This window comes from Bos taurus, chromosome 20 (genome assembly GCF_002263795.3).
Source record: "Bos taurus isolate L1 Dominette 01449 registration number 42190680 breed Hereford chromosome 20, ARS-UCD2.0, whole genome shotgun sequence".
Classification (NCBI taxonomy): domain Eukaryota; kingdom Metazoa; phylum Chordata; class Mammalia; order Artiodactyla; family Bovidae; genus Bos; species Bos taurus.
The window spans coordinates 69,480,141-69,501,099 of NC_037347.1; positions in this window are offsets into that span (position 1 = coordinate 69,480,141).

The window sequence follows — 20,959 nt, forward strand, 5'->3', positions numbered from 1 at the left end:
CCCACATGCAATTCACCAGTTAAAGAAGAAATCACAATGGAGCAGTGACAGCACATATACAAACATACATAAAAGGATAGCAAACTAAACTTAGGAGAAAAATCCAGAAAAACAATCAGCACTCTTTAGAGGAGGAGAACATAAGCCAGAATTCCTGCAGTAGATCATATGGTGACTCAGTACGTTTTAAAAAATATGTGCAAAAAGCAAGAAAAAGTGGCGAAAGAATCAAGAGATAAAATATTCTATAGAAGCAGATGAAGAGATAAATATCATTATTAGTGGGTAAAGACTTCAAAATAAGCATGACTGAAATTTACAAATAGATAAACAAGAGTGAGTGAAATGTAATCAAATAAGCATTCTACAACGATTAGAATAGTTGTATTAGAATAATACAAACTACAGTATCTAAAATTTAAAAGATACATATGTTGAGTTAATTTTAAAATTAAAGCAGATGATAGAATGTGGAAACTTGAAGCTAATTCTGAATATAGTGCTTGGGCTTGATTTTAAAGATAAAAGAAAATGGAAACAGCAGAACAGAACATGACAGAATTATGAGTAAAGATGTGAATGAGAGAATGAAACAGAAACAATCTTGAAAAATAATTTCCCAGAACTTTCCAAATGGTAAATCACACTGAATCACAGTTTACAAAAACTCAGCAAATACAAAACACAGTGAAGAGGAAACTGCAGTTAATCACATGATTGTCTGAGTATTTAAAACCAAAGATAAAGGGAAATATTACAAGAACTAGGGGTGAAGGATGGGGCACCCATTAACCTCAGGAAAAGGGGAGGCATGACTGCCTACAGCTCTGAAATTCTATCCTCAATGAAAGAATTGCTGCAAAATTAAAGGAAAATAAAGACACTTTAGACAAGCAAAAGCTGAGAGTGTTTGTTTCCATCACATTTCACACTACTGAAAACATGAAGAAGCCTTCTTCAGGATCAAAGAAAAAGGATTCCAGAAAAAAAAAAAAAGGCATAGAACTGGGGGAAAAAGAAAAACTATTAAAAATTATGGAATATGAGGATGGTTTGACATTAGGGAATCTATCAACACCTAATTCACTCCGATTAATATTGAAAGAGAAAAAATAAAACAAGTAATCTCATTAGAAAGAAGAAAAAATTATAAAATTCAGTAGTCATTCAAGATAAAGTCTTAGGGGAGCTAGGAAGACATCCTTGCTGCAGTAAAGCCCTGCTGTTGCTGCTAAGTTGCTCAGTCGTGTCCGACTCTTTGCGACCCCATGGACTACAGCCTACTAGGCTCCTCGCCCATGGGATTTTCCAGGCAAGAGTACTGGAGTGGGGTGCCATTTAAAGCCCATCCATCCGCTAAAGGCTTCATCCTCCTTAGCACTGGGAGATTAGAAACATTTTTATTAAGTCAGGAAGAAATCAAAGTTGCCTATCATCGCTCTCTTCTATGTAACATTTTTTATGATTCCCAATTCAAAAATGTCTCATATAAAAAAATATGATGAATAGGCATTGATGAGGAGGAGATACTATTTTCCTTGTTTGTAGAAGACTTGATTATCTGTACTGAAAATTCAAAAAAATAAAGTACATTTAACAATGGAAAATCTATTACAATGGAAGATTATTATGTTAAAAACATCCAAATGGAGAACACATATATACGTATTTTTATTGTTCAGTTGCTAAGTCCTGTCCGACTCTCTGCGACCCCATCGCTACAGCAGGCCAGGTTTCCCTGCCGTCCACTATCTCCCGGAGTTTGCTCAAGCTCATGTGCATTGAGTAGGTGATGTCCATTCATGTCCACCGAGTCAATTATATTTTTACAAAGCCATTTTTTCAAGTGGTTTCACAATGCTTGTTTCAAATTTATTATTCTTAAGGTGTAATTCCTACTAAAAAAATCTATGGAGAAAAGATGACCATGAAAATAAAAGGTAGAAAAAACAAAAATACTCAATGTAGTTAGAAAATCACTTTCCAACAGTATTGCCTCCAGATAAATGCAGGTTAAAACTTTGCCTGGTCCATCAGAATCAGCAGGAAATGCTGAGTCCTATCCAGGAAGCCCTGAGCCACCTCTCTTAGATTTTTGGTGAGACTTTCAATTTGGCACACGTCTCATAGAGCATTTTGACAACATGTAGTAAGAGCTTTAGCGTGTCTACAGTTTCAGCCCCACGATTCCAGTGAAGGAACGTCTCTAAGGAGAAGACTCAGCAATCCAGTGAGCAGTCATAGCTGAGATCAGGGTCTCAGCCTTGTCTGTAAGAGTGAAAAACACATCCATGCAAGTGTTCAGGTCTGAGAAACATGAGTGTGGGAGAGTGCGTCCTGGGAAAGTAGGTGCCCACAACAGCTGTGATTTTATTGTGCTCGGGAGACATCTGTGCATTACCGAGATTAAGGAGGAGTATTTCAAATATGAGTCACGATTAATTCTGAGAAAGATTCTTCCACTTCATAAGATAGTATAATAATTTTATGGGCTTCCCAGGGGCACTAGTGGTAAAGAGCCAGCCTGCCAATGCAGGAGATGTAAGAAACTCGGGTTCGATCCCTGAGTCAGGAAGATCTCCTGCAGGAGGGCATGGCAACCCACTCCAGCATTCTTGCCTGGAGAATCCCATGGACAGAGGAGCCTGGTGGGCTGCAGTCCATGGGGTCACAAAGAGTTGGACGTGCCTGAAGTGACTTAGCCTGCATGCATCATAATTTGATAATTGAATAAACATTATTACAGCCAGCTTCAATTAACTTTAAAATCACATGTGGTGACACTTTAAAGCCACCTGTGGGAAGGGAAGGGGAAAGACAGGCACCCAGTAAATGAAATTGAGCAAGCCTGGTCCTGGTGAGAACCGTGACATCATCAGAGTGAGAGCGCCCCTCCCCAGGCAAGTGCTCCCGTCCCGGAAGGCAGAGGCCCGGTCGCCTCCGGAACGGCCCTGCCTGCCCCGTGCCTTCCCTCTGGGCCTCCCCCTAAACTCTGGAGAAAGACAGGATTTACTGCAGGGCTGCACTCTTCCTCTGTCGCCTCTGGAACGGCTGCACCTTTGTGCCAGGGGACATCAATTAGAGATCAGGGGCTTACTGAGAGGGCGGAGGTTGCCCTGAAGTTGGCTGACCTTGCCTGCTGCACCAGAACCCCATGTCTGCTTTATTGATTGGCTCCTATTAATAACCCTGCAGGACTGGCAGGCACGCGGCAGGGCTGGCCGGGAGACTGTGGCCGTAGGCGTTAAGGAAACCACCAGCACCCCTGACTGAGGCCCCGAGTCGTTACTAGAGAGCCTGGGGTGTGTTCTGTAACGGGGGCGTGGGCTCACTTCAGCTGGCTAATTATTGAACTGACACTTGCAGTTTTCAGAGAACCATCACTTCCTTTCTGAAATGTGACCTTTGCCTGCCTCTCCTCACAGTAGTCTCCCAACCCGGGGGAGGTCTTGTCGTGGACTCTGAGTCTGGGAGCCCTCTCCCAACCAGAGGATGAGTCTGTGAATTAGAGTCACTTTGGGCTCCAGGCTCCCTCCCCGCAGGTGGTCCTGGGATCACGTCAGAGCTTCATAAGATAATGACATAAACATGCCCAGGCTAAATCAGGACACTACACTCAGCTTACCTAGCGGGGTTGTCTGATATTCTGCAAAGCAATGAAATGTGACTTTGGTAAATCTCCGTATTGGAAACAACATTACACAAATGAAGCAGTAAGAATTATAGGGGCATTGTGAGGTGGTCACATAGATGGGTGGGATTCAAAAGGCAGGGCCGATACATTTGCTCTGCAGAGATGCAAAGGGAGGGAAAGTGAAAAGTGAAAGTGAAGTTGCTCAGTCATCCGGCTCTTTGCGACCCCAGGCTCCTCTGTCCATGGGATTCTCCAGGCAAGAATACTGGACCGGGTTGCCATTTCCTTCTCCAGGAGATCTTCCCAATCTCCTGAAATCAAACCCAGGTCTCCCACATTGCAGGCAGATGCTTTACCCTCTGAGCCTCCAGGGAAGCCTCAAAGGGAGGGAAAGTGAAGTGAAAGTGAAAGTCATTCAGTTGTGTCCAACTCTTTGCGACCCCATGGACTGTCCATGGAATTCTCCAGGCCATTCCCTTCTCCAGGGGATCTTCCCAACCCAGGGATCGAACCAGGGTCTCCTGCATCACCACCAGGGAAGCCCAGAATACTGGAGTGGGTAGCCTATCCCTTCTCCAGCAGAGAGAGATGGGAAAACATCCTTAAATGAAGGGATTTGCGACCTCAGAGTTAAGTGAGATAGATGAATAGGTGTCTGTTTACACCTCAAATAACAAAGCGTTAACAATGCTGACGTGCCTTCTTATCTCATTTTTGTTTTTGTCCTTCTTTTACTCTGTGCTCCTAATGCTGTTTCACCACGAGTTGCCACCATCAAGAGAGAAGATTCAGCAGGTCAAGATCTGAGCAGCTTATCCAGGTTCTCAAACTGCACAAGAATAACCCAGAAACGTGTTAAAATGCAGGTTCTGTGGCCCTGGACCAGACTTACTAACTCCGAATCTCTGGAAACAGGATGTGAAAATTGGGATTTTTATCACAGTCCCTGGATGAGAAAGGCTGATGAGAACAAATCATATCACACTTGGGCAGATTTGTTTTCGGTAAGTGTTACTAATGTCAAAGTTTGTAAAGTCTGCTGCTGCTGCTAAGTCGCTCCAGTCGTGTCCGACTCTGTGTGATCCCATAGACGGCAGCCCACCAGGCTCCCCCATCCCTGGGATTCTCCAGGCAAGAACACTGGAGTGGGTTGCCATTTCCTTCTCCAATGCATGAAAGTGAAAAGTGAAAGTCAAGTCACTCAGTCATGTCCAACTCTTCGTGACCCCAAGGACTGCAGCCTACCAGGCTCCTCTGCCTATGGGACTCTCCAGGCAAGAGTACTGGAGTGGGGTGCCATTGTAAAGTCTAGGTAACCATTTATTTAACTTATATAAAGACTACTTGCAGAGATTGGATAATTCAATAATAGTGAAGTGATCATCATACATCTCTGGGATACTGGAAGGAATACGTCAGATTGTGTATGTAGGCGAAGTGCCTAGAATGGTGTCTGGTACCAAGTAAATGCTCAGAACAGTAGCTTTAAGGGGAAAGCTCCAGTGTAACAGCGAGAGTAGAAGCACTGGAATCAGCTGTGTGCGCTTTGCAATACTTGCCCAGGGTAGTCCGTCATTTTGCAGTGCTGTTAGCAGTGCTGTCCCAGTCGCTATTATAATTCTTTCCCCACGGCCACTGCCCCATTTAAAGTCTTACTGTCTCTCACAGGGTCCCTGGCCACGACCTTAGTTTCCCCAGCCACCTCCTATTCCTGTGTAGGCTCTGGAGCTCTACACATGCTAAACTGGGTGGGGGGCAGGGGGTTGTGCAAAGTGCTAAGCTAAGCTCTCCCTGCGGCATTTGTCATAATTCTGCCTTGCTCTAGCACTTCATCTTTGTGCACTGATCACTGCAGTGAAAAAGTTTGCCTCACCTACCTTTTTGAATGTTCACATATCAGACCTTCAGCTTCAGACACTTGTCCTCTGACAGTGCAGTCCTCCAGCTGCAAGTTTGGATCAACTTGTAGCTAAAAAAAAAAAAAAAAAGAAGAAGAAATGACTGTCAAAATGATTTTGACAGCTGACGGTCAAAAAGAAATGCCTCTTTTCTTTCAGAGACCTCCCCGTTCTTCAAGGTCTTCCTCAGTTTGACTTTTCTCTGAAGCAGTCCCAGGATCAAACCAGCCTTGCCTTCTTCCTTTATTGGCCGTTAACCTGCAATGCTCTTGCTTATATTGCTCTCTTGATTCCTTTCATGTCTGTCCCCCATCCGTGATGACAGGGTCTGTCTCATTTTTCCACATTTTCTATGTCATCTCTACTAGAACCTGACACGTGGCAACTGATAAATACATAATTCAGTGTTGACAGGAGCTCATTTTGTTCCTGGCACTAAGGCTCATGTCAGCCTCACAAGCTGGGTGCTGTTATTATTCTCGTTTGCATATGTGGAAGCTGAGGCACATAAAACTTAAGTAGCTTGCCTCGAGTCTCAACACTAGACAATAAAAGGAGCGAAACTGGGGTTCCAAGCTGGGAATGTGACTATCAAGTATCTAATCTCCTTATGTTCATTAGATCATCAATTTTCATGAGTTGATCTGTATCAAATCCTGTTTTTGCTGTGAAAAGGGCACACTAGGGGCCCACCCCCAGGAGAGCATGAACTTGGAGGTTTCCCCACGATACTGACCCGTCATGGTCCTGCTCCCTCGTAATCCACAGCACAGCTCCTTGGCTTGGCCAAGTCATCCTGAAGCAGAATGAAGGGCCAAAATGTGGGTTCTGGGCCCCATGTATATGGTTTGCCAGTGTAGGAAGGAATGGTACCCAGTCTTCCCTTATCATCTAAGAAAGCTCTGGATGTCACAGAAACATCCCACGAGTGGCATTTGAAGGCTTCAGGCCCTACAGGCAAATGGGCCCAGCAAGACGGGCCAACCAATCTGGAGCGTGGGATCCGGATTACAGGTGCTTGGTGATTTCCTTAACCACACCAAACTGCTCCTGCACTGTGTCCTCGTCCCCTCCTCCGCCAAGAACTCGGAGCTTGTGTGTTTGTGTATTAGTTGGGCAGTCATGTCTGACTCTCTGCAACCCCGTGGACTGTAGCCCACCAGGCTCCTCTGTCCATGGGATTTCCCAGGCAAGAACACTGGAGTGGGTAGCTATTCCCTTCTCCAAGGGATCTTCCTGACCCAGAGACTCGAACCTGGATCTCCCGCATTGCAGGCAGATTCTTTACCATCTGAGCCACCAGGGAAGCCCTCAATAAAACTTACCAGAAAGCTAAATCAGCTTCACAAACTTAGTGAAGGTAGCCCAGGCTCACACTGTAACCACACAGACACATTATCATTAGAAAGTGATCCACAAGCTTCTGCCATTTTTGGTGCACTCCCTGCTGTAAAGACACTTCTATGTACCTTAGTACTCATTCCTGTTGACCCAGACGTCTAGACTTTAAGCTGAACTCCAGCGTGGAGTCCTTCGGATGGCTTGTGTTTGTCTGCTGGGTGGAGGTGAGTTGCCTCCAAACGCTTCTGGATTTGTGTGCAGCCAGACCTCAGCTCTACTTGGTGTCTGTCTCCTTAGCTGCACCCCTCATCCGCCCTGTGCTTCAGCCACATTGAAGGAGGCCTCCAGCACTTGGTGCATTGAAATGGCAGGCTCTAGCCCTGCCTGGAAATTGCATCCCCAGCTGTGTCCATAAAAACACTGTAAGGCTCAGCTCAAATGCCACGGCTTTGAAAAGCCTTACTCTGGCTCCCTGGCTGCCAAGGGAGAGTGTGCTTTCCCTGAATGTCTGCCACTCTCAGGATGAGGGAGAGGCGGCGTGGTGAAGAGAAAGGACTCCAGAGCCTGGCAGCTCTGCCATTTCCTACCTAGTGTGATCCCAGACACGCCACCTGACCTCGGCCTGCCCTGCCCTGCGTGGAACAGTCAGTGTGATGCCACCTCCTGATGTTATAAGGATAAATAAAGCACTTAGAACAGACTAAGTGAGAGTACGGAGGCAGAACCTGTTTGTTATTGGTTATTGGTGGTGGTGTAGTCACTAAATCGTCTCCGACTCTTGGGACGCCATGGACTGTATCCTGCCAGGCTCCTCCTTCCATGGGATTCTCCAGGCAAGAATACTGGGATGGGTTGCCATTTCCTTCTCCAGGGGATCTTCCTGACCCAGGGATCTAACCCAGGTCTCCTGCATTGCAGGCGGATGCTTTACCAACTGAGCTATGAGGGAAGCCCAAATTGTTATTATTATGTGGCTCTTTTTCCTGCTTTCCTCCTGCACACACGTGCCCACATTGCTATTATTCACTGCAGGTCTAAACTTTCTAGATGTTTCTTACCGACATATCACCATGATCCTAGCGTGATGCCTCGAATATGGTAGTCAGTAAATATGTAGAGACGTGCATGGTTTCTATGAGAATACAGTCTTCCTACAAGAAGTCACCTGGTTAAATCTAGGTAAATGACGTCTGAATGAACTTGAGCATCGAAACAATGACCTAGGTTGTTCCTACCACCTTATATGGCACCAGGCAAAAGCCTCTTTGTTTCTAATATTCTGTTAGTTTGTTCTCTGCCTATCAGTTGGGGATTTTTGAGCTCCAGTGAACACAAAAAATGTGCCTGGTGAAATGTACCAGTATGGAACTGAGAGCAGTTTATCCTTTTAAGCATCACATTTGCTTCCATAATTTAGGTAAATGCTAGGGTCAGTCGTTACCTAGGCTGGCTTCCACAGGGATCACAAAATTTACCTGCCTTTACAACACAAATTGTATTATTGACTTTTTTCCATTTACTAATCCCATTTTTTTTCTTTTTTCAGATTGGGGGTAGAGTTGATTTGCAATGTTGTGTTAGTTTCTGCTGTAAAACAAAGTGAATTCAGCTACATGTGTACAAACACCCCCTCCTGCTTGAGCTTCCCCCCCACGTCACCCCCATCTTACCCCTCTAGGCCACCACAGGCCCTGAGCTGAGCTCCCTGTGCTGTACAGCAGGTTCCCTTTCGCTACCTGTTTCACACATCATCGTGTATATATATCAGTTCTGCTTTCTTAGTTTGCCCCAATCCTATTGGAAAACAAAGCGTGGCATATTTGGGCTTGTCCTCTCAGTTTTTTTATTTTTTTAATCTTTACTAGGTGATAAATGCACCTTTGGGAAAAAAAAAAAAAACAAGTATACAGGGGCTCTGTAGATAGGTGGATTGATTTCTTTTACATTTTTAGAAACCAACTCAGAAAGTGTTAATTGCTATGAATATCTAGTCAGCATTTTAAAAATATAACATAATAAAAGTTAATCAGAAAATAATTATATAAAAGAACCATAATAACCTTTTCCACTAAATAGATAATTGCACTTTTTTTTTTCTTCTACATTCTAATTTGGATGTTTTTATTAATAGCTTGTGGTTAAAAATATTTATATGTTCAGAGAGCTGATTATAAGTTTCTAGATAATTTAAGACAGGTTGTTAGAATTATTACTTTCCAATAGAAGAGTAAAAACACACAAACATGATCTGAGGTTCTTCACCATAAAGCAGTTATCTATATTCTTATGTTATTTCCAAAATATTTATCAAGATTAAAAAAACATGATTATTTCTGAGAGTACAGAATCTATTTTTGATGTTATAATTATTATTTACCAAAAGCAACTTAGACTAGGTAAACATGGAGAAAAAATACAGAGTAATTAATTTTTCCAAGCAACCTCCTGGATAGAACCAGGGCAGGCAGAATGCCAGGTAACAGAGCCTGCCATAACCTGCAGCACAAATGCATTCGAAATACAAAAGCGGTTCAGGCTCTCTGTTCAAATGGCCATCAGTGGTGCTGGCACCTGGGCCGTAAACTCCCAGGGTCAGTTACTCTTACCCAGAATTAACTCAGATGGGAACGAGCAGCCGGCTAATTCCCTCTAATTGAATGTCATTTAATCACATCGTTTCCCCGACTAGCATTCTTAAACTTATTTTTTTTTCCCCTTTCTGTTTCTAACTTGTTTGCCCTCACTAATTAAAGAAATGTGCCATGTTTGAAAACAAACAAAAAATAATTGGATATGCTGCTAGGAAAATTGCCCAAGAGACCACGCCAAAAACGTGTGTGGGTAATTCAAAACAAGCAGTTCCCCTCCTTTTTTTTTTTTTTTTGCTTTCAATAGCTATTTTAAGTCGCTGGCTGAATAGGCATAACTTGGCAGAGCAGCTAAGAATAGGCGACCGGCCCTCCCTCTGAAATGCAGCGAGGCTGGCTCGGAACGCCCTGCTCCTCTGGGCTTCTGCAGAGATTGATCTAAGCAGAGTGCTGTCAGTTAAGACCCAACTTTCATTCCATGCTGTCTGCAGTTAGCAGCGGAGAAAGTTTAATTCTGAACTGTGAAAAGATTCAATAAGTCACCACAAATCACCCCAGCTGAAGCCCAAACTGAGTAATTTACACAGCACTTTGTGATCTTCAAACAGTTTGCAGTGGGCAATTATTCATGCCCGACATGGGGTCTCTGGGCCCAAGCTCCCTGTTTGTTCTAAGGCCGAGGAGAGGTGTTTGAAAACCGCGGGAGAAGACCAGGGGCCCAGAGATCACGGCTAATGTGACACCCCCAGGCCTAATCTTCTTAGAGCACCGGGATAAAATAAGTATCCATTACAAAATCAGCCTTCATCCTGCCCCCTTCCGAGCCCCCCACTCTGATAGCCGGCTCGGAGACAATTGCGCGATTCTAGACTTAATCAGGTATTAGGCGCTCTGGCAGGAGGAGAAGGGCTAATCTCCATATTTAGCCCATCTGTACCGGTGGACCTGACTCGCCGGCCCCTGATAGATCAAAAGGAATTGGCAAAAATCAGATTAAGGCTGGAGAAAGAGGGGGGAGTTTCGAGCCGTGTAACAGGCACATTTTTTCTCCCTTCCCTGGGATGTGTGTACATTTATTAAGGCCATGCGGTTAATCCCATGAGCTCTCAGTGCATTGTGCTTGCCTTTCTTCTTCTTCTCTCCCCCTTCTTTTCAACCAAAAAAAAAAAAAAAAAAACCAGCCATTAAAGCGAAATATTGTACTGATTGTAAAAATATGAGCCATGCACACTGAGGGCCCGTGGGGTGGCCCCGGTTTCGAGTCCAGGGATCGGAGCATGCCATGCAGCCCGTGGGCTCTCTCATGCAGCCCAGGAGGGAAAGGGGCATGGGCCTGGTGTTTCCCGGGGCTCTGAGACACACGGCTGAGCAGTGTGAAGTCGGCGGAAGAGATGATGCTAATTATGAACACAGGCCGCCACGCAGCCGGGCTGGCGGTGGGGCAGGTGTGAGCGCAGCCCAGTGACATCTGATCTCCTGGCCTGGCTGCCTCGCTGCGGAGCTCCAAGACAGAGCCGGGGAAACATATGGGATGCCCCAGCTAAACCGGCTCTGGTCTTCTCCTTTCCAACCAGCCCCACATAGACACGCCATCCGTTGTTTTCTTCCCCGCTTCTCCGTGTTGTCTTTGTCAGCAACACCGTCTTGCCTCTGCGGTTCCTTGCCGCAGCATCTACCCACGGGCGCCCCCATTCCAACCGGGGCTGCGTGGACAGATGGGTGAGGACCGCAAAGGATTCACACCCTCCCTGCTGCTGGCCGTCACCTGCTGTTTGCAGACAGTGACATGTGGCCACCAGCCGTGTCCTTCAAGCGCCGATCAGTTAAGTGCGCGGGCGAGCCACCTTGTGCCGGTCCCCCACCTTGGGATGCACCCGGCCGGCAGCTCGGCCCGTCCCAGGCATGGGTGGGGGATACCGGCTGCGAGAAAGGAAGCTCTGTCCCCTGGAAGGTTGACAAAGTCCCTTCTTCTTTTCCGGGAACCCCCCAGCGAAGTGCCAGAAGACAGCCGCGTGGCTGCTGGGTTTTGGCAGTGGAGTCACCTCATTAGAGTGGATTAAGTCGTGATGCTGAGCAGGAAAAAGGTGAAACGCGGAGCGTGAGGACGGCAGCCGCGGGGGCACCAAGCATCGTCTGTGGCCGCTGCGTCGCCCGTGTGGTTCACGCTTTCAATTCCCGTCTGCGGGAACCGGCCTGTACCCACAGTGGCTGAAGCGGGCGCTCTGTGTGTCGGGGTCCTCCCAGCTCTTGCCACCTCTTGTTGATGCTCGAATCCAGATATGTTCAAAGGCAAAAGTCCGGAGCCTGAACGTCTCCCCCCCACCCCCCGGGGACCCCGGAAAGGGGGCGGGGGCGATGCCATTTAAAAATGAACAACTAAGAAACGCACCCACGCTGGCAGGAGGGCCCTGAAATGAGCCTCCGTTCTGTGAGCTGGGCTCGGTCTCCGGTGTTCTGCCCTGACTCACGCTGGCGAGCCTCTGCCTTTGATTCTGCCTCACAAAACTCTGGAAAAACACGCCAGGAGGACAAAGTCCGGTGTCCCTGGTCCCCTGCCTCTGACGCGTGTGTTTCTGCCGGTGAAGTTTTACTGACGGGGCCGCGTCTGTGTTGGCCCCGGGCACGCTGCAGTTTCCCCGTCAATCTGGACGTGCCTTTCTTCAGCTCAAATGATAGGAAATAAAGAAAACCAGCTCCAGATGTAAGTGATTTTATGAGCAAGGGGTTAAGGAGTTCAGGAGGATTTCATATTGTTGGGAAGACAGACTCGCATGGGGTGAAGCCCATCTGTGGCCAGGAAGGAAGGAGAGGAGGGGAGCAAAGTGGATCAGATAAATACGTGGAATAAAAGCAAGGAGCTGTCGGACAGCTCCGCTGGCGTTCCCTTGCTTCTCTATCTCCAGCTGTTGAGGGGATGTTTTTTTTAAACTGGGTGCAGGGGGGCGCGGGGGTGGGTGGGATGAGGGTGTTGGAGGGGGCTTGCACTTCTCGGGAAAATTAGTGAGAAAAAAACCCTAAGCGCCCTGAGCTGCACACAGGAGGTTGCCGTGTAGTTGTGACGAGTCATGCTCTGGGGCTTCAGGACACACCGAGGGTCACCCTGAAGACGCCTGACCTCATGAGGTCCTCTCCGAATCGCCAAGTCTGGCCCGTGCAGGAGAGGCATAGGGCGGAGCCCATGAAGAGCGCATGGCTGGGGATGGGAGGACGCTCCGGAAGGGTGGAGCCTTTGCTCATCAGTGCGTCGGGGCATTTTTGTAAAGAAATAAATGGGATTTCAGTGTGCCTTGAAAGAATGCTGTGTATCATTAGTAATTTGACCTCCACAACCCAAGTAGATAATTTCAATTTAGAGTAAGCAGTCTTCTTAATCCTCAGCACAGGTTGGCTCAGAGAGCTGATTTCCTTCATCTTGTGAGTATGTGAGTGTGTAAATGTGTGTGTGAATGTGCTTGTGAGAGTGTGTGAGTCCATGTGTGTGTGTGAGTGTGAATGAGTGTGTATTTGTGTGAGAGTGTGTGTAAATGTGTATGAATATGTGTGAGTCTGTGAGAGAGTGCATGTGTGTGTGAGTATGAGTGTGAGTGTGAGAGTGCATGTGAGAGAGAATGTGTGTGAGTGAGTGGGTGTGTATGAGTATGTGTGAATGTGTATGACTGTGAGAACATTTCTGTATGAGTGTGAGAGTGTATGTGAATGTGTATGAATGCATGTGTATGTGAGTGTGTGTGAATGCGTGAGAGTGCATGTGAATGTGTGTGAATGTGAGTGCATGTGTGTATGAGTGTGTAAAATGTGTGAGAGTGAGAGTGCATGTGTGTGAGCACGTGTGTGAGTGTGCATAGGTGTGAGTGCATATGAGTGTGTGTAAGCCTGCCATCCGCCCCATTTCTGGGACAGCAGCCTTTCAGATCTGATTCTGGAACTCAACGTCTGCCCTAAGGAAAGGCTTGTGCCCCCAGCCCCTGCCGGCCTGTCCCGTTCTGCTTCAGGGCCTCACCGTCCCCTCCCTCTAAACCAATTGGAGGCCCCGCCCCCGTCCCCAGCCCCACCAGAGAAGACCACCCCCTGCGATGGAGCCAGTGCCTAGGAGAGCGGGGCAGCCCGGCATACCCGGGGTGGGGAGGGGGCCTGAGAACACGGGACGGGATGCACGCGGATGCCAGAGGATGAACGGATGGCTGAGGGATGCGCGGATGGCTGAGGATGCGCAGATGGCTGAGGATGAGCGGATGGTTGAGGATGCGCGGATGGCTGAGGGACATGCGGATGGCTGAGGGATGCGCGCATGGCTGAGGATGCGCAGATGACTGAGGGATGTGCGGATGGCCAAGGATGCGCGGATGGCTGAGGATGAGTGGATGGTTGAGGATGCGTGGATGGCTGAGGGACGTGTGGATGACTGAGGGATGCGTGGATGTCTGAGGATGAGCGTGGCTGAGGGATGTGCAGATGGCCGAGGATGCGCAGATGACTGAGGATGCGTGGATGACTGAGGGACATGCGGATGGCTGAGGGATGCGCTGATAGCTGAGGATGCGCGGATGGCTGAGGGATGCACGGATGGCTGAGTGGGGCTCCCGGCTTGCTGGTGGAGCCACTGCAGGAGGAGCGCCAGTCCACTCAGATGACCCCAGACATGGGGGACAAGACACTCTATTGTGCGGCTTCCGATACAGGAGGCGGGGGCCCAGCACAGGAACCTGTTCTCTGCGGCATTGCCAGGTGGCCCCCGGCTCACGCAGACTTTCAGGCATCAGGCTGGCACATGGATCCAGAGCAGAAACCCTCCATTTCCTGTGATGAACCCGAGTCCAGCCCAGGCCTTGCTTCTAATGCTTTTCGCCCTTCATAACCGACTTCCCTGGGGATGGGTGACTAAGGAGATGCTGAAGATGGAGCCCGCCAGACTCTGTCACCCTTTCGGTTCATCACCTTGCTTACGTGTCTCTTCCTGTGCCTTAAGCCCAAGGAGTCTGCTGATGAGCCATCAAAGAGGCCTGGAGGATGTGGGGTGCCCTGAAGCGTCCACGGTTTCGAGGCCAAGTGCCTTGTGCCTTGGCATTTAGAAGGCACCACCCCGTGCCTTCTAAGAGCAGGAGTGTGGACTGGAGAGCCTTCGCCTCAGCAAGTCCAGGTGTCCAGGCTGTGACGGTTCAGCTCAGCCCCCCTGCAGGGTGGGTGGCCAAAAGCCTGCTCATGTGTCCAGGGAGGTGGCACTGGGTAAGTAGGTGGTGGGTCCTGGGTGGAGGTGGCACAGGGGGACATGGTGCTCAGTCCTGAGCGGGGCTGGCACTCTGTTATAACAACATCTGTGCCCTGAGTTCCATGGAGAAACAGCACCCTGTGGCTTAGGCTGACCATAACATCGGAGGAGATCTTTTATTGTAGTTTAGGTGCTGTCATGTCTCTTTGTGACCCCACGGGCTGTAGCTGCCAGACTCCTCTGCCATGGGATTTCCCAGGCAAGAATACTGGAATAGGTAGCCATTTACTTCTCCAGAGGATCTGCCTGACCCAGGGATCAAACCCACGTCTCCTGCTTTGACAGGTGGGTTCTTTACCACTCAGCCATCTGGGAAGCCCACAGGAGATCTTTGGGTAAATATAAATCAAGTGCAAACAGAAGCGTATCAGTTAGCTATAGGCTTTATGTTTTAATAGAATCAAGAGATATGGGTTCTATCTCTGGGTTGGGAATATCCCCTGGAGGAGTGCTTGGCAACCCACTCCGGTATTCTTTCCTGGAGAGCCCCATGGACAGAGGAGCCTGGCAGCTATAGTCCATGGGGTCGCAAAGAGTCAGACATGATGGAAGTTACTTAGCTCGCATGCTGTAAAATTAAAAGACAAGTATCTCAAGCTAACAAGCAATTCTAGATTTGATCTTGGATATCTACCCTCAGAGTTGTGAGGAAATAAATTTCTGTTAAGTGAAAAAAAAAAAAAAAGATTTAGTGGTAATTTTCCAATAACTTAAAGTGATATAATTAATAAGTATGAATACATTGTCTCATCTGTATAACCAAGGTAAGGATTCAAGATCTAATGGAATAATGTGAAATACACAAAAGTGTGTAGAAAAACTCACATTAATATACTCATGCTGCATATTTGTTGGATAAGCTCATTAATCCTATTCAGGAAATTCAGGATACTTTATGAATTTTGTGCTTTCAGAACACGTTATTAGAAGCAGATGAAGAAAATGATAGCAGTTGTGTGGATGATTAATTACCACTGTCTGAAACTGTCCATTCCTGGCCTGAGAATTGTCCTCAGCCCTGCAGTTCTACAGATCTGTGGTGTCCAGGACCACAGGCCCGGGGCCGTCCGCGTAAATAAAAGCAGAAGTGGACAGAGCGGCTTCAACATTCCCTGAAGACGCACTGCTGTTCTTTTTGGAGAAAAGATGAAGAAGGCCAGTGTGTTCCCCTTGAGATCAACCTGAGTACTGGGTCTGCTGACAGCAGGACCTGGCTTTTCAGGCTGGAAGGTGTGGGGACTGGAGCGGGGCCCACGTGGGTCATGGGCCTTGGTGGGGACAGCACAGGGCTGGGCCCCGTGGCCCCGCCGTGGACAGAGGTGGACACAGGTGAGAAGGCCCCTTGTGCTGACGCAGGATATGAGGCAAGTCTCCAGCCCTGGGTCTTGTCTTGGTTGCATAGACAGTCCACCAATGAGACACAGTATTTAACCTGAATGATCTAAAAATTGCATATATTCCTGTTCTTATTATGTTCATCTGATACAAACAAGAGCCGTGGTGCAAAGCCACCATCTCCATCACTCAGGGCCCCAAGACGTCTTCCTCCAGAAGGCCCGGCTGGCTCACCCACGCCGTCTCTGCCGGGCGGAGTTAAGCCTGCCCCCTGAGCCCCCAGTGTCTCTGGGCTCTGCTGTGTCTACCAAGGGACTAGGGCTGTCCCGGGAATGCTTGTTGCGTGACCGTCTGTGGGCCCTCCAGGGGTTGCTGAGAGACTGCCGGCCGGGTACCCGATTCATGGCCGCCTGGCGGTACTCCACCCCTCTCCCTGCTGATGGATCTGCAGACCATGACGGACTTGTGTCCTTGCTCGGGAGCAAACACATGTGTCTCCTGCAGCTCACCACTGTGTCACTTGCACGTCTGAAATCTTTACAGCCAAGATGCTCAGTTAAGATGACCCGGTCCAGATCTTGATGTTAGCTCAGCGTCCTTTGCATGGTGTCTTGTGTCATGTCCCCCATGGGTTTATAGGGTAAATACGCATCTGGGTGTGACTGCCTTGTCATGAAAGCACTTTTTGACATGCAGGGAAATTCTGCCACTTCTGGAAAATCTGAAGAACTCCTTGGAATCAAACTCGATCCCAAGCCTGTGTTTGTTTTGCTGGCATGGTGGCACCGACACCTGCTCAGTTCCTCATGTAGAGCAGCTCTACACACTCCATGCTGAGGGCCTGTGGCCTGCCCACGCCTGCGTCTTGAAATACTGCATCACCTTGGTGTCATAAGCCAGTTTCTTCTCTGTGCTGTACTGCAGACCGGCGAAGGATGGTTCAGAGTCTCGCCTTCGTCCCCGGGAAGGCCAATCCGCATGGGCCCAGGCCGTGTGTGGACAGCCTGTCGGCACCGAGGACGTCTTTGCGTGAAGGTCACGGCCGCGAGCGCGTTGGGGGGCGGGGGCGCTGCGCTGGCCCCAGCGTCCCTTCCGTCCAGGCAGCAGCTGCGCCTTAGAGGACGCCCCTTTCAGCTCTAAGTGCTGCCGCCGCCTGTTATCGGCCGGCCGCCAGCGGGCTCAGGGGAGAGGCGCTATCTCCCATGGCCATGAAAATTGATATTGAACATGGAAGGGGAACCTCACAAGCTGATAGCAATTAGCTAAAAAGGATTTGCGACTCTGCGATTCATCACGCCGGGGGACCAAAGTCATTTGCAGACAGGCTCTCCAGAGTCCCTGCGTGCACAGCTCCGCTCTCTGCCTCTGTTTCCCTCCCACTGGGGTGTGACATTTCCGGCTCTCGGAGCCCCCCTTCCAGCACAGGGGGCTGCCGCAGCCTGGGGACTGGCTTCTGTCACAGGCGCCGGCGTGAGGAGGTGCTCAGAGCCAGCCCTGGCTGCTGCCTTAGATTTAGATGCTCGAGCAGGAGAATAGACATCAGCCTCCTTAAGAGTCTGCTGTGCTGCTGGTGATTCGGAAGTAATTTGTGCCTCTGGGTCAGCACGCCAGTTGCACCTAAGTTCTGATCACAATGACAGTGCTAAGGCGTCTGAAGGGTCTAGAGATTATTTTCCAAAAAGCAAACGAAGGCGCCTCACATGTCTGTCCTAGAGCCCCAGCAGCTCTACCCGCTGCCTTCGGCTTGTGTGAATGCACTATCCTTTCCTTAGTTGTAAAGCCATCGCACCGACCACTTTCGTAAGTCCTAGAACTCGGGATCATCTGGATAACGGCAGGCAGTTTCGGGACCTCTGAAATCCACCTCTTGCCGATTCTGAACCCATAAGGGGTGTCACTAGCCTTCTCCACCTGGTCTCTTCCTCTGGATCTTCGGTCCCCTCTCTCCCCAGAGGATGGGTCTCCTTGTGCGATAGCCCCCCGTTTAACTTCCTGTGGATCATCTCAGAAGTGACCCCTGCCCAATGCCGGAAATTCTGACCCGAGGACTAGGAAACGCCCTCTCAGCTCCCAGCAGAGAGCCGTCCCCTTCCGGCTGTGGTCTCCTGTGTGTGTTCCTCTTTGATGCTGTGCTTGCTGAGGACTCCCAGGTCTGTTTGGACCTGGGAACCACACCCTCCCGCACGTACGGTATAAGCCTGCGAGCCCCTGACAAATAGCCCTCTTATCTCATCTGTGTGTTCCAATTAGAGGGCAGGTTGTCTCCCTGAGTCTCCGAGTCTGAGATGGAAAGATTCCACCCTCACCGCCCGGGGCAGAGCAGATCACATGGCAGGAGAGCCAAGCCAGGGGCCCGCGTGTCCTCTGTGCCCCACTGGGCGCGTGATGCCAGCGCTGCCTGGGGCAGCATCTGCTTAGCAAACCGTGCTCAAAACTGCTGACGGCTCCCGATCCCGGTGGGGGAAGTGAAAGCAGGTAAACGGATCCTGCCCTGGGAACTGGATCTCAGGACCTTGTGTCTCAGGAAGGTCAAATAAGACAGAGAAGGAGTATGTAAATGCAGAGGAGTGCATCCGCAAGCACGCTGGGGAGGGGGCTGGGGAGCTTGGCTGAGGGGCCAGAACAGGAAACGTGAGCCCTGGGTAGGATGGAGCGCTGGCTCCGGAGCCACTGTCCCCGGCCTGACGGCTCTGACCTTGAGAAGGTGGCTCTCCACCCTTGCCTGCCCAGCGCTCGGGCTGGGAGCATTGGCGATGGGGGTGAGATGGTACTGGGGTAGAGCTGAGCAGTCACCTGGGCAGCAGGAGGCCTGGACCTGTGATGGGGAGACCCCTGATGGGCGCCGGAGCGTTGCCCCTCCGGGTCCCCGCAGGCTGACTCTTCCCGGCCCAGGGTGCATCTCATTTCCCTTTCCCGAGCCCTTCCCATGTGCTTCTCCCGCATCGGATCTGTCTGCTAGCCCACTGGCCCTGAGGGTCTCAGGGAACCCCGGGTGGGTGAGGGGCTGTGGGTGCAGCCTGGGTCTGTGGGCACCCGGCTCCGGTGCTGGCCCACGGTGGGCAGGTGCCTCTGTGCTCAGCGTTCTCGCTGCGAGCAGACCCATCAGACCGTCTTCTCTGAGTGACTTGATGATATCTGACGAGGTACTTAGACCGGTGGGGATGACACACAGCAGATACACGGTTACTCGTCAGTGATGGCCCTGTGTGTCTTCTCGTCCATGTGCCTGTTGCTGAGCTCGCTGACACGCTCAGGCTGCAGGGCCAACTGGCTGGGTGGCACAAAGGGGCTCGGAGAGGCCCCCAGTCCCCACCCAGCCCTGGAGGAAGCCCGTGTGCCCATGGGCTCCAGTGCCCCCACATGACCTCCAGCTGGTGAGGCTGCAGCCCAATCTCGTGGCCTGGAGCTGCAGGTATCCCAGGCACTGGGGCGGGCGGGGTTGGGGGGGATGTCCACCTCCCAAGGACAGGCTTCAGCCAACACGGGCAGCCTGGATGGACACACCCTTCCCCTGACCCTACCTGCACCCCTCTGAGTCTGTGCCAGGAAGCTTCTGGAAGGAAGGGCCCAGAGATAGCTGTGTCACTGCCCCTGGAGGCAGCCCCTCCACGAGCATCATCCTGCTGCTCCTGGTCCGGGCGCTCTCCGCCTGGGCCCTGCACCCCGGGGATCCACGGCTCCCACTGGCCTCACAGGCTCTCCCAAGGCCAAACCAGCACAGGGCGGATGCTCCTGGGGGCTCTCAGCACTTCCTGACAGTGACCAGTGTAGGCTGCACACGTCAAGGGAGCCACAGGGTATCGAGTTGTCCCCGGCATAGGCCACGGCCCGCTGGACAAGCCTTGTCCTCAGGGAGGGGTTTGCACCCTCAGGGTCCAGTTGCAGTGGTGTGGGCCCTGCGGGAGAAGCCCCAGGGCCTGCTCAACCGACAGCGAGTGCACGGTGGGGCTTCCTCCAGGGACAGGCCAGGGGCGACTTGGCTGGGAGACCTAACTAAACCCAACCCCAACCCTAACCCTAACCCTCATCATTTTTTGCGCTGCCATCTTGGCTTTGACTCAGAGGATGATTGTAGAGTTGTGTGTTTCCAGGCACTGAGGTATCAAAGCGCCAGAGACGGAGTGGCCTACAGCAAGGGCCATGGGTTTATTCTCTCACAGTCCTGGAGGCCAGAGGCCTGAGCCCAGGGGTCAGCAGGGCCGCCCTCGCACTGAGGCTCCGGGGAAGTCCCCCTTCCCTTGCCCAGCTTCTGGGGTGTGAGGGGTCCCCTGGCTGTGGCCGCATCGCTCCAGCCTCTGCCTCCACCCTCACGGGCCTCCTCCGGTTTCATCCGTGTCTTTCCTCTGAGTGTCTCACGTTGCCTCTTTTTTCTCTTGTGAGGACATGTGTCACTGCTTCTAAGGCACATCTAGATAATCCAGGACCATCTCTTCTCCAAATTCTTAACTGGATCCCATCTACAGAGACCCTTGTTTCAAATCAGTTCAGGACTTGGACACAGTTTTTAAGGGCCATCACTCAATCCACTGAAGACGCCTTTGGAGACACTGAGGAAATGAGCCAATCTGAGCAAACTGGTTCATGGAGAGGCGAGGGGGGCACAGGTGAGTCACCCCCTCTGGCCCTAGAAAGCACCCTAATAGGTGCCTTAGATCCAGGAGCGAAGAAGGAGGAAGATTAATTCTTCACAAAGGGTTTCATGATTTATTAATTTTTTTGTACAAAATCCTATTGTGTGTCTTAGTGAACTTTGTTTTTCTACTTTTTGTGAGTATAATATAGGCTTAGCATAAATCACGGTGAATACTGTCAAAATGTGCTGACTTTGCACTGTCACTGAGCCTCGTGTTCACAGAATTTTGATTGTTTGGAACTGTGTTCACTTTATGGCTTTAAA